The 13,952-nt window shown below is 37.6% G+C and overlaps 1 pseudogene; it reads right to left on the reverse strand.

Moving 5' to 3' along the window:
* Positions 1-13,077: 13,077 nt before the first annotated feature.
* On the reverse strand, positions 13,078-13,724 carry LOC129061655 (glutathione S-transferase P-like; annotated as a pseudogene).
* Between the last annotated feature and the right edge of the window lie 228 nt (positions 13,725-13,952).

Genomic DNA, 13,952 nt, shown 5'->3' on the forward strand with positions numbered 1-13,952 from the left:
CAGCCATTGTGGAAAGCAGTGTGGAATTTCCTCAAAAAGCTGAAAATGGAACTGCCTTTTGATCCAGTGATTCCCCTGCTGGGACTATACCTTAAGAATCCCAAAACGCCAATTCAAAAGAACCTATGCACCCCAATGTTCATAGCAGCACAATTTACAATAGCCAAGTGTTGGAAGCAACCTAAATGCCCATCAGTAGATGATTGGATCAAAAAATTATGGTACATTTACACAATGGAATACTACGCAGCAGAAAGAAAAAAAGAACTACTACACTTCACGACAGCATGGATGGAACTAGAGAGCATTATGCTAAGCGAAATAAGCCAGGGGGCGAAAGACAAATACCATATGATCTCACCTATAAGCGGAACCTAACCAACAATACAAAGATGCAAGGAAAATAAGACCAGCAACACTGAAAGGAAAAGAAACCAACAGAGACAAGAGGGAAGGAGGGAGGGGTGGGCGGGGGAAAAGGAAGGGAAGGGGAAAGTCAAGGAACATATAGCGAGGACTCGTGGACAAAACCAAAGGGGAAGGATTGAGGGAGGGAGAGGGGGGAGGGGGCAAGGGAATGTGGTGGGGGGGAAGGCAGAGACAAATGTATTTGAAAAAAAAATTAATTAATTAAAAAAACAGTATGTATTGCATTTACAATACATTTTTTCAGAAAAAGATAAAATATTCTGTCTTGATAGAGGGGAAAAAAAAAAGACAAAAACCAAAAACCCATTATCAGTCCTATTAGAACTACCTAACTGGTCTCCCTGTCCCCACATTTGCTGCCACCCCATACCACCTCCAGGCTATTCCCTGCGCAGCAGCCAACCTGATGTTAACAATGCATAACTCATGTGATTTTTATCATTTAAGGCATCAGTAGCTACTGTAACAAGAAAACCCCCAAAACTGAGTAATATGAATTTTATTTATCACATACTTAATAGTCCCCCTGTAGGGGTTTCTTGTCAGTGCCAGGCTGGGACAGGGCAAAGCCCAGTTATTTTGAATATATGAAGTTAACATCCAGCTAGCTGATAGAAGGGGGAAGAAAGTGATGCATAAATCATTCCTGCTCACATTCCAATGGCAAGAATTCACCCAGGGCCTCTCTCAAGGTAAAGGGATGCCCAGCTGGGAGCTGCTTCCCTGCCACAACCCCACAACTCTGTATGTCTTCGGTGCGCAGCAGCCATATGTCCAAATGTAAGGCAGGGCTTACTATTCCTTTGCTTGCAAATGTCCTAGAACTTCCTGTCTAATTAAATGAAATATACAAAGCCTCAGCATGTTCCTGGTCTGGTCCCCTCAACCTCTCTGATCTCATTGTGTTCCAGCCTTATTGGCCTTCATTCTGATCCTTGCTTATTCCCATGTTAGCAGTTGCTGTTCTCTCTGCCAAGAATATTCCTTTACTAGATCTTTATATAACTGATTCCTTTTCATCATTTAAATAGATATGGGATGAGACCCAGGAATTTGCACTTTAAACAGGCAGCCCAGGTGACCCTGTTGCTGAAAAACACTGGCATAATGGTTAAGAGCATGGACTCTGAGATCAGAGACACCTAGTTTCAAACACTACTGAAATGTTTACCAAGTCCATAACCTTGGGTAATTTACTTGTCCTCTCTGAGGCTGGATTCCCTCATCCACGAAATAGAGAGAACACCACCAATCACTTCGTATAGTTGCTATGAGTTACTTGAAGTCAGATTAAATGCATAATATGAGGTATGGCACATAGTAGGTGACACAAAGGCGCAGCTATAGATGCAGCTTTAGAAACAGTAGGGATGAAACTGGACAGATGCATTTTTGAGAAAAGGAATTTAAACAAGGAAGCGATATGACTCGTAGAAAACAGTTTGGATGTGTTTCATGGGGTTGTAGAATGCTACCACAGAGTCTAAAGGAGTGGTGTGGTATGGCCAATGAGTGGTTTGAGATGCCTGTGTTTACAGTCACTCTGCGCAGTGATTAAAGAAGGTTAGATCAGGAGGGGAGAGCCTGGACAAGAGCTTGTCCCAATACTCCAGATGGAAAAAGGTTCAGTTGTGTGGACTGAGCCATGAGATGGGATAGAGGGAGAAGAAAGCAGAATGAAGCAGCTGCAGAGGTCAGCAACATGAAAACTGACCTGAAGAGAAAAACTGAAGGGAAATACCTATTATTGCAGTAGGGGTAGGACCTAATCTGATGGGGCGGGGGCTGATTCTTAGAGTATACCCCCTAAAAATGATTAAGGAACCCCAATAGATGCAGGAAAATGGTAAAATAGAATCCCAAAGCAAATGATCCCAGGGAAGATAGAGTGGATGGCCAAGCTTTTAAGAAAGTCATGCTAGTCACAGCTGAAGGGAGAACTGGTGGACTGATGAGGCATCATGTCAAAGGTTACAATAACATCATTGGAAATTGTCCTTTGAATTTTCTATGAAGTTGCTATTCATATCCTAGATGAGGCCAGCAGCTTCTAAGGATGGGAGGGGTGTAAGCGGAAGGGGAACAAAGCTGATTAAAGAGAGTCAAAGCCTTACATGTGGTTAAGAGGTAGATGTGTCTCACATAAAGTGTGTGTTCAAGGAATGTGAATGTTCAAGAGAGAGATGGAGCAGCAGCCGAGGTAAACTGGGTAAACTTTGATTTCTCCATGCGTCTTTGCTAGTGGGTAAAAGCCATTCTTTTATCCACCGATAACACCTGTATGTGTGTTTATTCTCTCTCATACATAAACTTTCCCCATCCTGCTATACAAAGTCCATTTCACTCTCCATATCAAAGCATCCATACCCCTACATTATAAACTGACTGCTCACCTAGTTTTAATTTAATTAAAATTCCACATAGGTAGTGTGGATACAGATTTAATGGGAGCTAAAGCTTATATTATTTGGTTGATCTTTTTAAAGAAAAAAGAATATTAATTACAAATACAAATTTAAATACAAAAATGAATATTTGTTAAGGATAAAAAAAGAATTCATGACAAATTATTAGAGCATTGGAAGGCCAAATCCTCTCCTTCTGACCCATTGCTAGGCAACTTACTAGACATGTTTGCACAGAAATGCAATGGGATTTCCCTCCTTACTTGAGAATATTCTACAGCAACTTCCAATGCTCATAGGGACCCAAGCAAATATGGGGCCCCAAGCTTAAGCTTCAATTACTTTACAATTAAACTGCCTTTCTGTCTGGATGTTTCTCTTCTGCTCCAAGGTGGGAAAACTTTAATAACTGAATAATATGAAGGACGTCTGCATGTTCTCCTCTCTATAAAGTTACTGGGGTTTTTATTTCCCTTGAAGATGAAGGGAACTAAACACTGACCATCAGGAAAAACCCTGAAGAGAGCTGTTACCCTAGCAAGTATGAACTCAGTGTGGCTAGCAGAGGGTTGAGGCCCTGAGCTCTTCCAAGAGACATTGCCACATTCTTAATAGTATAAATACTGTCCAAGCACCAGCTATTATCTTGGGCTGGGGAGTGGGGGGAGGATGAGGGCGGGGGGGGGGGAATTCACATTTTTGGTTTTTTCCATTAACCCCTCTAGACTCACTCTCTCCTCGGCTCCTACCTGCTCTGTGCCCAAGGAGGCTGGCGCATATCTATGTCAGCTGGCTCCCTTCATGCCCAGCTCACAGTCGGGTTTGGCAGTGAAAGGCACCAGCAGAAGACGAGTGAGGTTGGCTTATTTCTGGTCCTCTTGCTATGCATTGGCTACTAACTCTCCTTTCAGGCAATCCTCTCTGTGTAACCACCCTCTCTGGGGTCTGGAAACAGCTCTAGCCTCTCCATCCTCAGCACTGGGGTCCTAATGACTTCCCCTAACGCAAATCCTGGGGAACTACACCATCTGTTACTGGTTCCCATAAACACTGTTCACACCTTTTAAACAGTTCCTTTATGAAACGCTTCTCAAATACTCAGTTTGACTGCTTTTCTGTTTTCTGCTTAGACCCTTACTGACATTATGTTATAATTAACAAGAGGAGAAAGAAAGGTCTTCAGAAACTTTGTTTGGGAGCCCAAAATTAATGACAACTAAGAAGAAGTAAAAAGCAGTAGCTGCCACTGAATGCACCAGCCAAAGGATAGTGCCAAAAGGATGGTCATAACAAGCACGTCTGGCTCCCTTTCCTTTGGCAAATGAGGATGCTGGGAAAGCAGCGCCCAGGTCAAAAATCACAGTCAGCATCATGCCTATGAGGACATGAGTGTATTGTCTACAAATCATATGCTCCTCCAGTCAGAAAGAACCTTGCAGGGTAATAGAAGCCGTTTGATTATTTAAATGGGTTATTCAATATTCTCTGCTTGAATACACTTGCAAAGATGGGAAAACATTACAATAGCCCATTCTGTTACAGGGACACATCTAATTGTTAGAGCATTATATTAAGCAAAGTCTGCTTCGTTCTAACTTCCCTTGAGTCTATCTTTTTTTAAACAATGTAGAGCCATGTATAATCTTCCGTCCTTATGGCAGACCTACAGATATCTGAGGAGAGCTTCCATTTCTCGCCATCTGGTGTCCTGAATGACCTTTTGTTCATCAGTGCTCCTATGAGAGTATGGTGACCAAAAATGGACATAACAGTCTAGATAGACTCTTGTTTGACACAGGCATACAACACTCAACTGGGTTTTATTCATTATCCTTCCCCTTAGTTCCGGGACACATTTAAAATTAATCCTTTCTCTTCACACCCATTGCTGCCACCTCCTTGAACTATACTAAAATTATCTTCTCTCACATCATTTCCTATTTCAAATGCCCCTTTTATAGCTACCTGTGATTTTTTCAATCATATTCAAGTTTTTTGATATTACTGTTGCCACCTGACCCCAATCTTGTTCTCTTGTTCGCCTCTCCTCAACTTTGTTTCCTGTCACCTGTACTGAGTACACTGCTGATTTCACACTGAACATTGAAGTATTCAGTTCACTTTCATTGTTTCCTCTTTTAGAAATCCCTTTTATATAACCACATTATGTTTAAAACTTAAAAGGAATACATACACACATAAAGACAAAATCTAAGTGATCTTTTCTCCTTAAAAGTTTACAAGCGTCCTCATTTTAGTGCTTTAATTTCATTCTCTGAATTTTTCTGAATTAAACATTACTTCAAAGATAAATTGTTAGTACCAAAATTATATATTACAATGTTTCATAAAAATGCTACGTCCTTTATAATTATGTAAAATCTATAGCACTTGAAGTAACATGGAAATAACGCTTGAAATAATACTGGTTGACAATCATTTCATTGAAAGATGTATCATATCAATCATTCAAATTATGTATAATTCCCTCAGAATATTTGTCACATAGGACTCACACTTCACTCTACTTCTCACTGTGAGGGTCCCTCAGATTTGATGAAAATCTACTCCATGCCCTTATTTTAAAAGATGGGATTAAGCTGTAGTACTAAGACTTTGCTATCTACATCTATGCATACAAGGCAAGTTTTTAAAAAATCACAACGTTGATTCCCCAGAATTCCTTTGGTTATATTTCCACAACATTTATAGTGAAGGAGCTTAAAATCCTTGCTAGATATTATCTTTAGAATCCTCATAACATTCTCTTTAGGCAAGTAGAAACCCAGAAGGGATAATACTGTTTATTGAAGAACAGTCCTTTAAGTGGAAGCAGCTAAGTCTTTCCCTGGAGTCATTCCTCTTGACATGTTGATGGTTTACCTTAGGTCAAGGTCTCACATAAGGTAGTAGTGTGCCAAGAAAAGAATTCTAGTTTAATGATCCACCCATGAGATCTGGCAGACTTCCATAAGTACAAAGTCAGCCCTAAGACACTGCAGAGTAGGATATGAACTGTATACATAAACTCACTATTTTCAATAAAACATTTGTGGAAGAAGAATCAAAACATACAACTAATATTGAATGCTATTCACATAGTCACGATCCCTCAAGCCCCATCCTCCCTTAATATCATGATAGCAGACTAGCTTGGCCAACAAACTCTAAAGGATGTATTTCTCCCTTGTCCCAACCTCCCTCTATTTTCCAGATAATATTTTAATTAATAGACCAAATAGGATTATGTTTCACCAGTTAAACCTTAAGCGCTTTTCATTAAGGACAAATTTACACAGTTTTATCCTGCCATGGTTAAAGATTCTGCTAATCCAGGTAAGGGAAGCACATTGTATTCTTTTGCATAGTTAACTCTAGTGAACAAGGCTGAAATTTAGTGTTTAAGCTTCGTGGATTCTTGTGCCCTGTTGCCTGAATTCACATCCTGCTCCTCAGTCTTCCAGCTTTGTAATCTAGTTAATTTCTCTGACTCAATTTCCTCATGTTTAAAATAGAGATAATAATGGCCTGTCACATGTACTGAAGATTGAGTTAATGTAATTAAAGTTCTTGAAGTGCCTGGAGGATAGTAAACACCATGTGAGTTATTGAAATGGTGGGTAAGTGGCTCTTGGCAAAACTTACATCTTTTTCTGATGTCTGAACAAAGCCTAAAACATATTTCAGCCATTGGAAGTCTTATGACTGGTATCTCTCCCTATTTCCTTTAAATTCTTTCTATGACATCTCTGTTCAGTTTCTATGACATCAGCTGTGTTCCCCCAGGATCAAAATTCTGTCAGGAGGGAGTGTAACTGCAATGTTAAATAACAGAGGACAAACCTATGTGGCATATCACCTCTCCTATCTCCTGTTATTTCCCATTCAAAGGTGAAAGGTGAAATTGCAGCTATTTCTTGGTTATTAATACCCATACGGTTGAAGTGTAATCAGCAGGACCTTTTAATACCTCAACTATGTACTCTATATGTTTGGCATATAAAGAGAAGCAATTTAGTGGTGATATTAACTAACTACTAGAAGATTAAATAAAGAGATTTAGTCCAAGATTTGGAGAAAGTTAACAGATGGCAATTGAAGTATCTGTCTTAGCTTATCAGGCACAGGAGGGAAATAGAACCCTTGATTTACAGAGACTAGTTTCTAGAGACACCTGCCAGTGTTTCTCAATTTCTTTGAATGTTTCTGTAAAATGTTGATTCCTAGGGCTCATCCATGCCAACAAGATTTCTGAGGGTAGGACCTAGCACCTCCTTTCTAACATGTTCCCCCCATGTGATTCTAATGCCCCCAGCTCACTTGGTGCTGTCTCATTTCTCAGAATAATAAATAGGACACAAGGTGCTGGTAACAGAAATTTGGGATGAGAGGAGGCCCTAAGGGTTATCTAGGGTGCCTCCCCTGCATACAAGGGACAAGAAGGTCCACAGAAGCCAAAGAACTGGCCCAGAGTCACTCAGACTGCATAATGTTAGCACTTTTGCAAGGTTGCAGATCTAAAGAATTGCTTACCCACAAAACCTGCTTAAAGTGCAAATTATTTGTTTTGCTAACACACAGCATTTCAAAAAAATATCAAGGCAAGACAATAATGTTCTGTTTTACCAGACTGCTACTCCCACACATATAGCCACATAATTCAGACATCTGTAACTAGTATATCTTGGGAGTTTTCTAATTATCTTTCTTTTCTTTTTAAAAATCAACATCACTTTATACTTTCTTGGTTTCTGTAGATCAGAGTTTTGGGAGAACTCAGGTTAGTTGTTCAGGATTAGGTCTCTCTTTTAAAAAATTATCTATATTGAAATATAATTCATATATAAAACTCCCCCATGTAAAGTTGTACAATTCAATGATTTATAGCGTATCCACCAAGTTGTGCCATAATCACAATATAAGTTTACCACATTTGCAACATCTCAAAAGGCAAACCCCACATCCACTTAGTCACACTCATTCCTCCCCAACCTATCCCATGCTCCCAACTTTAACAGCTACTACTATGTCCTAGGAAACCACTAATCTACTTCCTGTTTCTATAGATTACCTTCTCTGGGCATGTCATATAAATAGAATCACACATTATGTGGCCTTTTTTAATTGGCTTCTTTCACTTAGCACAATGGTTTCAAGGTTTATCTATGTTGTAGTATGGATCAACTTCGTTTCTACTGTTGGATAATATTCCATTATATGGATATAGCATATTTTGTTTATTCACCTAGCACTGGATAAACATTTGTGTTGTTTTCATGTTTTGGCTATTTTGAATAATACTTCTATGAAGTGTAAATACAAAGCACAAGTATTTGTTTAAACACCTGTTTTCAATTCTCTTGGGTATATACACAAGAGTGGAACTGTCAAGTCATATGGCAACTATATGTTTAACATTTTGAGGAACTGCTGAACTATTTTTTAAAGGACTGTACTTCACATTTCCATCATACTCTGCCTTCTCACCAATGGTCATTCTCACTTATTTTCCATCTTTTTTATTATACCCGTCTGTATTGTTTTGCTAGGGCTGCTATAACAAAGGACCATAAACTGAGTGGTTCAAACAACAGAAATTTATTGTTTGACAGTTCTGAAGGCTAGAAGTTCAAGATCAAGGTATCTTCAGGATCATGCTCCCTCTGAAAATCCTAGGGAATTTTCTGTTTCAAGCCTTTCTTCTAGACTCTGATAGTTTCTCAGCTTGTGGCAGCATAACTCCAGTATTCATACTGTTTTCCCTGTGTGCATGTGTGTCCAAATTTCCCCTCTTTATAAGGACATCAGCCATACTGGGTTACGGACTCACCTTATTCTACTATGGCCTCATCTTAACTAATTACATATACAACAACCCTATTTCAAATAAGGTCACATTCTAGGGTTAGGACTTCAGCATATGAATTTTGGAAGGATACAATTCAACACATAACATCATACTAATGGGTCAAAAAGGTTATTTTGTTGTGGTTTTAATTTGCATTTCCCTATGACTAATAATATTGAACATCTTTTCATATGTTTATTGGCCATTGGTATATCTTTATTTGAGAAATGTTTACTCAAGTTCTTAATTCATTTTTTAAATTGGATTATGTGTCTTCTTATTGTTGAATGTTAAGAGTTCTTTATATATTCTTGATATAAGACCCTTATCAGGTATATGATTTGCAAAGATTTTCTCTCATTCTATGAGTTGTCTTTTTACTTTGTCGATAATATTCTTTCATACATGAAAGATTTTAGTTTTGATAAAACCCCATTTATCTACTTTTATCTTTTGTTGTTTGTGCTTTAGGGTCATATATAAGAAATCACTGCCGAATATAAAGTTTACTCTTATGTTTTCTTCTGAGAGTTTTAAAGTTTTATCACTTACTTTTAGTTGCCTGGTCCATTTTGAGTTGATTTTTGTATATGGTATGAAGTAGGAGTTGAACTTCTTTTACTTATGGATAACCAGTTGCCCCAGCACCATTTGTTGAAAAGACTATTCTTTCCCCCATTGAATAGTGTTGGCATGTTTGTCAAAAATGAATTGACCATTATATATGGGTTAATTTCTGCACTATCCCTTCTATTCCAATGATCTATACTTCTTTCTTTATGCCACACTGTCTTTATTACTGCTGCTTCATAGCATGTCCTCTAACTCTGCTCTTTTTTCTCAAAATTGCTTGAATTTCAATATAAATTTTAGAATCAGCTTGTCAATTTCTGCATAAAATCTAGTCAGGATTTTGATAAGGATTGCATTTAATCTGTATGTAATGTGAAGAGTAGTGCCATTTTAACAATAATAAATTTAACAGTCCACAAAAATGACATGTCTACATTTTTTTTAATCTTCTTTGATTTCTTTCAATGCTTTGCAGTTTTCAGAGTATAGCCTTGTAATTAATTTTGTTAAATTTATAACTATTTTAATGTTGTTAATGTTTTTGTAATAAAATTATTTCCATAGTTTTATTTTCAGATTGTTTATTACTATTATATAGAAATATAATTGATTTTTAATATTAATCTTGTATCCTGCAGCTCCATTAAACTTGTCTATTAATGCTAATAGTCTTTTAATGAATGGATGCCTTATCTGTAGTATTTATATATATCTGGTCTTTGCCCCTGGTTCCTGACACAGAGTTAAAAAACCCTTGGAATTTCTTGAGTCATAGGAGTGTCTTTTGTTATTCATAAACATACCTGAGTTTATGATAACAAAGTGACTCATGGTGGACCCTAACACAGTTTCAAGGAAGGAGCTGGCCACATACATGATTAGAGAGTTGGAACTTTCAGCCTCACCCCCAGCCATGGGGGAGGGGCCTAGAAATTGATTTCAATCATATGGACAATGATTCACTCAATCATGCCTACATAATGACTCCTCAATAAAAAAATATTTGCACAATGAAGTTTGGAGGGCTTCTGCACTGGTGAACATGTTGATGTGCTGCATAGGTGGTACTCCTAAAGAGGGCATGAAGCTCTGCATCCTTACACCCATACTTTGCCCTAGGCATCTTTTCCATATGTCTGTTCCTGAGTTATACTATACCTTTTATAATAAAAATGTAGTTGTAAATATAGTATTTTTCTGAGTTCTATTAATTGTTCTAGCAAATTATTGAACCTGAATTGAGGTGATGGTAACCCCAAATTTGTAGTCAGTGAGGCAGAAAGGATATGAGTAGTCTAACAACCTCACTTGGGGCTAGTATCTAAAGTGGGGGCTGTCTTGTGGGAGTAAGCTGTTAACACTGTTAAGATGTAGGTCCGCACTAACTCTGTGTAGTTAGTGTCAATATTGAGTTGAATTCTTAGGCACCTGTTCATGTCAGGAATCATTAGAAGGACGTAACTGTTAAATTGTTCATTCTAATACTCTTTCAATGGATTCTGTAAGATTTTCTACACTTGTGATCTGCAAATAGACATAGTTTTACTTTTTACTTCTCCTTTTCCAGTCAGGATGTTTTTTCTCCCTCCCTCCCTCCCTTCCTTCCTCCCTGCCTCCCTTCCTTCCTTCTTCTTTCTTTTGCCTAATTACTTTGTCTAGAATCTCCAGTACAATGTTGAATTAAGTGGCAAGAGTGGACATTATATATTTCCTAATCTTAGTATGGTATTAGCTGTGGGTTTTTTGTAGAAGTCCTTTATCAGGTTGAGGAACTTTCCTTCTATTCCTAGTTTGTTGAGTGTTTTTATTATTAAAGGATGTTGATTTTGTCAAATGCTTTTCCTATGACTACCGAGATGATTTTGTAATTTTTGTCCTTTATGCTATTGCTATTCTGTATTACATTAATTCATATTCAGATGTTAAATCAACCATTCCTTAAGTAAGTAAATCTCACTTGGTCGTGGAGTGTAATCTCTTTTATATGTCATTGGATTTGGTTTACTAGTACTTTGTTGAGGATTTTTGTGTTTATATTCATAAGAGTATTGACATATAGTTTTCTTTATGTGTAATACCTTCATTTTGGTTTTGTATCATACTAATGCTGACCTCATAGAATGATTTGGTGCGTGTTCCCTCATCTTTTATTTTTTAGAAGAGCATATGAAAGATTGGCATTAATTCTTCTTTAAATGTTTGGCAGAATTCACCAGCGAAGTTATCTGGTTCTGGACTTTGTGGAAGGTTTTTGATAACTAATGCAATCTCTTTACTTGTTATAGATCTATTCAAATTTTCATTTTCTATTTGAGTCAGTTTCAGTAGTTTTTATCTTTCTAGGAATTTGCCCATTTCATCTAAATTATCTAATTTGTTGGCATATCCTTGTTCATAGTTTTCATTCTTCTCAAATTATTTTCTAACTGCTCCTGTTGGTTTATTTTTTGATCCATTGGTTATTTAGAAGTGTGTTGTTTAGTTTCCTCATATTTGTGAGTTTCCCAAGTTTCATCATTATTGTTTTTAATTTTATTTCATTTTAGTTGAGGAATATACTTTGTATTATTTCAATACTTTTAAATTTTTTGAGCCTTGTTTTATGACCAAACATATGATCTGTCCTGGAAAACATTTCATGTGCACTTGAGGAAAAAATATTCTGTTGTTGTTGGGTAAGTGTCCTATAGATATCTGTTAGGTTTAGTTGGATTGTAGTGCTGTTCAAATCTTCTTTTTCCTTGTTGATCTTCTCATTCATTGTTCTATTGGTTATTGAGAATGGAATATTGAAGTCTACAACTATTAGTGTTTAATTGATTATTTCTCCCTTCAATGCTGTGAATTTTGCATTATATATTTTGTAAATCTACTAGAAACATATAGGTTTATTGTCATATATTCCTGAGGGACTGACTCTTTTATTATTATGAAATGTCCCTCTTTATATCTAGTAACATTTCTTGTTTTAAAGTCTATTTCTTCTGATATTAGAACAGCCACTCCAGCATTCTACAGTTGTAGTTTGCTATCCTCCTGTAGACAGCATATAGTGGAATCTTGTTTTTTTAGCCCATCTAACAATTTATTTTAATTGAATTGTTTAAACCATTTGCATTTAACATATTCACATCCATGTGCTTATATTTTGTTAAACATGTTAAGATTTAAATCTGTCATTTTGCTTTTCATTTTCTATACTTCTTATATCTTTCTGTTCCTGTTGCTTCTCATTGTCTTCTTTTGTATTAAGTGGATAGATTTTTTTAAATTATATTTTTGAGTTATTTTTTAAATTGCATTTTTATAGGGCTACAATGTACTGCTTAAAATCTCCTTCGGATTTATATTAACCAAATTCTAGTGAAGTATAGAAATATGTGCTGTCATTACTCCCCTATAGCTTCATGCCTTACCCTTTTTTGTGCTATTATTGTTATAGTTATTATATCTGTATATGTTATAAACTCAATACATTATCATAATTATTAATTTTTATAATTTTATGTCTTTTAAGGAAGCTGAGAGAATAAATGAAAGCAAGTATATATGTATAGAGTTTGTTGCAGTACTTACGTAAGTCTTATTTGTTCCTGTGGATTCAAACTATCCATCAACTGGTAATGACTTTTCCCATATTGTACCTCTCAACTGCAGAATTTCCATTTGGTTCTTTTCCATAATTTTCATTTTTATATTACCTATTTGGTAAGACAATGTCATCATAGCTTCCTTCTTTCTCTCTCTCTCTTGGAAGTTTTATTGGTCAGGGGAAAAGGGAGTCAGGCAGCCCCTGCCTCCTCCTGAGGGTACCATTAGCCCTCACTGTTTCTCATTGCCATTGACAGGGAGGTTCACATGCTCAGTGGAGTCCAGGAAGACCTTGAGGTTGGGCTGGGTGCTGAGGAATGTCACCTAGGCCTAGAGCAGGGGAAAGGAGTCCAGGTAGGTGGTGGCCAGGATTTGGTGATTTGATAGCAAGTCCAGCAGGTTGTAGTTCACAAAGGAGATCTGGAGTCTCATGATGAAGGCCTTCACAGCCTGGTTCTGGGACAGAATGGTCTCAAAAGGCTTCAGGCGCCCAGGCAGTTTCTTCACATAGCCCTCCTTGCCTGTCTTGTAGTTGGTGTAGATGAGGATTATGTATTTGCAGTGGAGGTCCTTTGTGCCACCATTCACCACATCTACCAGGGCTGCCTCTTGCCAGTCCTTCCCATACAGCCCAAGGGAGTGTCCGAGGTGACACAGGATGACACTAGACTGGTATAGGGCGAGGTCTCCATCCAGAACCTGGAGACCTACCCATTCAGACAGGAAGGCTTGAATAAGCCTGTACTCACCAATAAGACTCACTAAGTCTCCTTAGTCACCACTTCCTCCTTTCAGCTCTGTCCCTGGTCAGCCAGCACCATGTTAATGGCCTCGCAGTGCCCTCGAATGGGGAAGTAGTCAATGGTGTAGATTGGCATGGTTGTGGTGTAGACAAAGACAGCAGTGGCAGCAGCAGAGCCCCCATCAGAGTTTCCTTTAATAATTTAAGCATGGTTTCCTCTAGTTCCTGAACATGTTTATAATAATTGCTTGAAGTCTTTGCTAAGTTCAAGATCTGGGACGCTAGAGAGGCAGTTTCTGTTGCCTGCTTTTATTTCTGTGTATTGATCATACTTTTCCTATTTCTTTGCATGTCTCATCTTTTG

This window comes from Pteronotus mesoamericanus, unplaced genomic scaffold (genome assembly GCF_021234165.1).
Source record: "Pteronotus mesoamericanus isolate MK-2021 breed Mesoamerican mustached bat unplaced genomic scaffold, CSHL_Meso_final scaffold_651, whole genome shotgun sequence".
NCBI classification, from domain to species: Eukaryota; Metazoa; Chordata; class Mammalia; order Chiroptera; family Mormoopidae; genus Pteronotus; species Pteronotus mesoamericanus.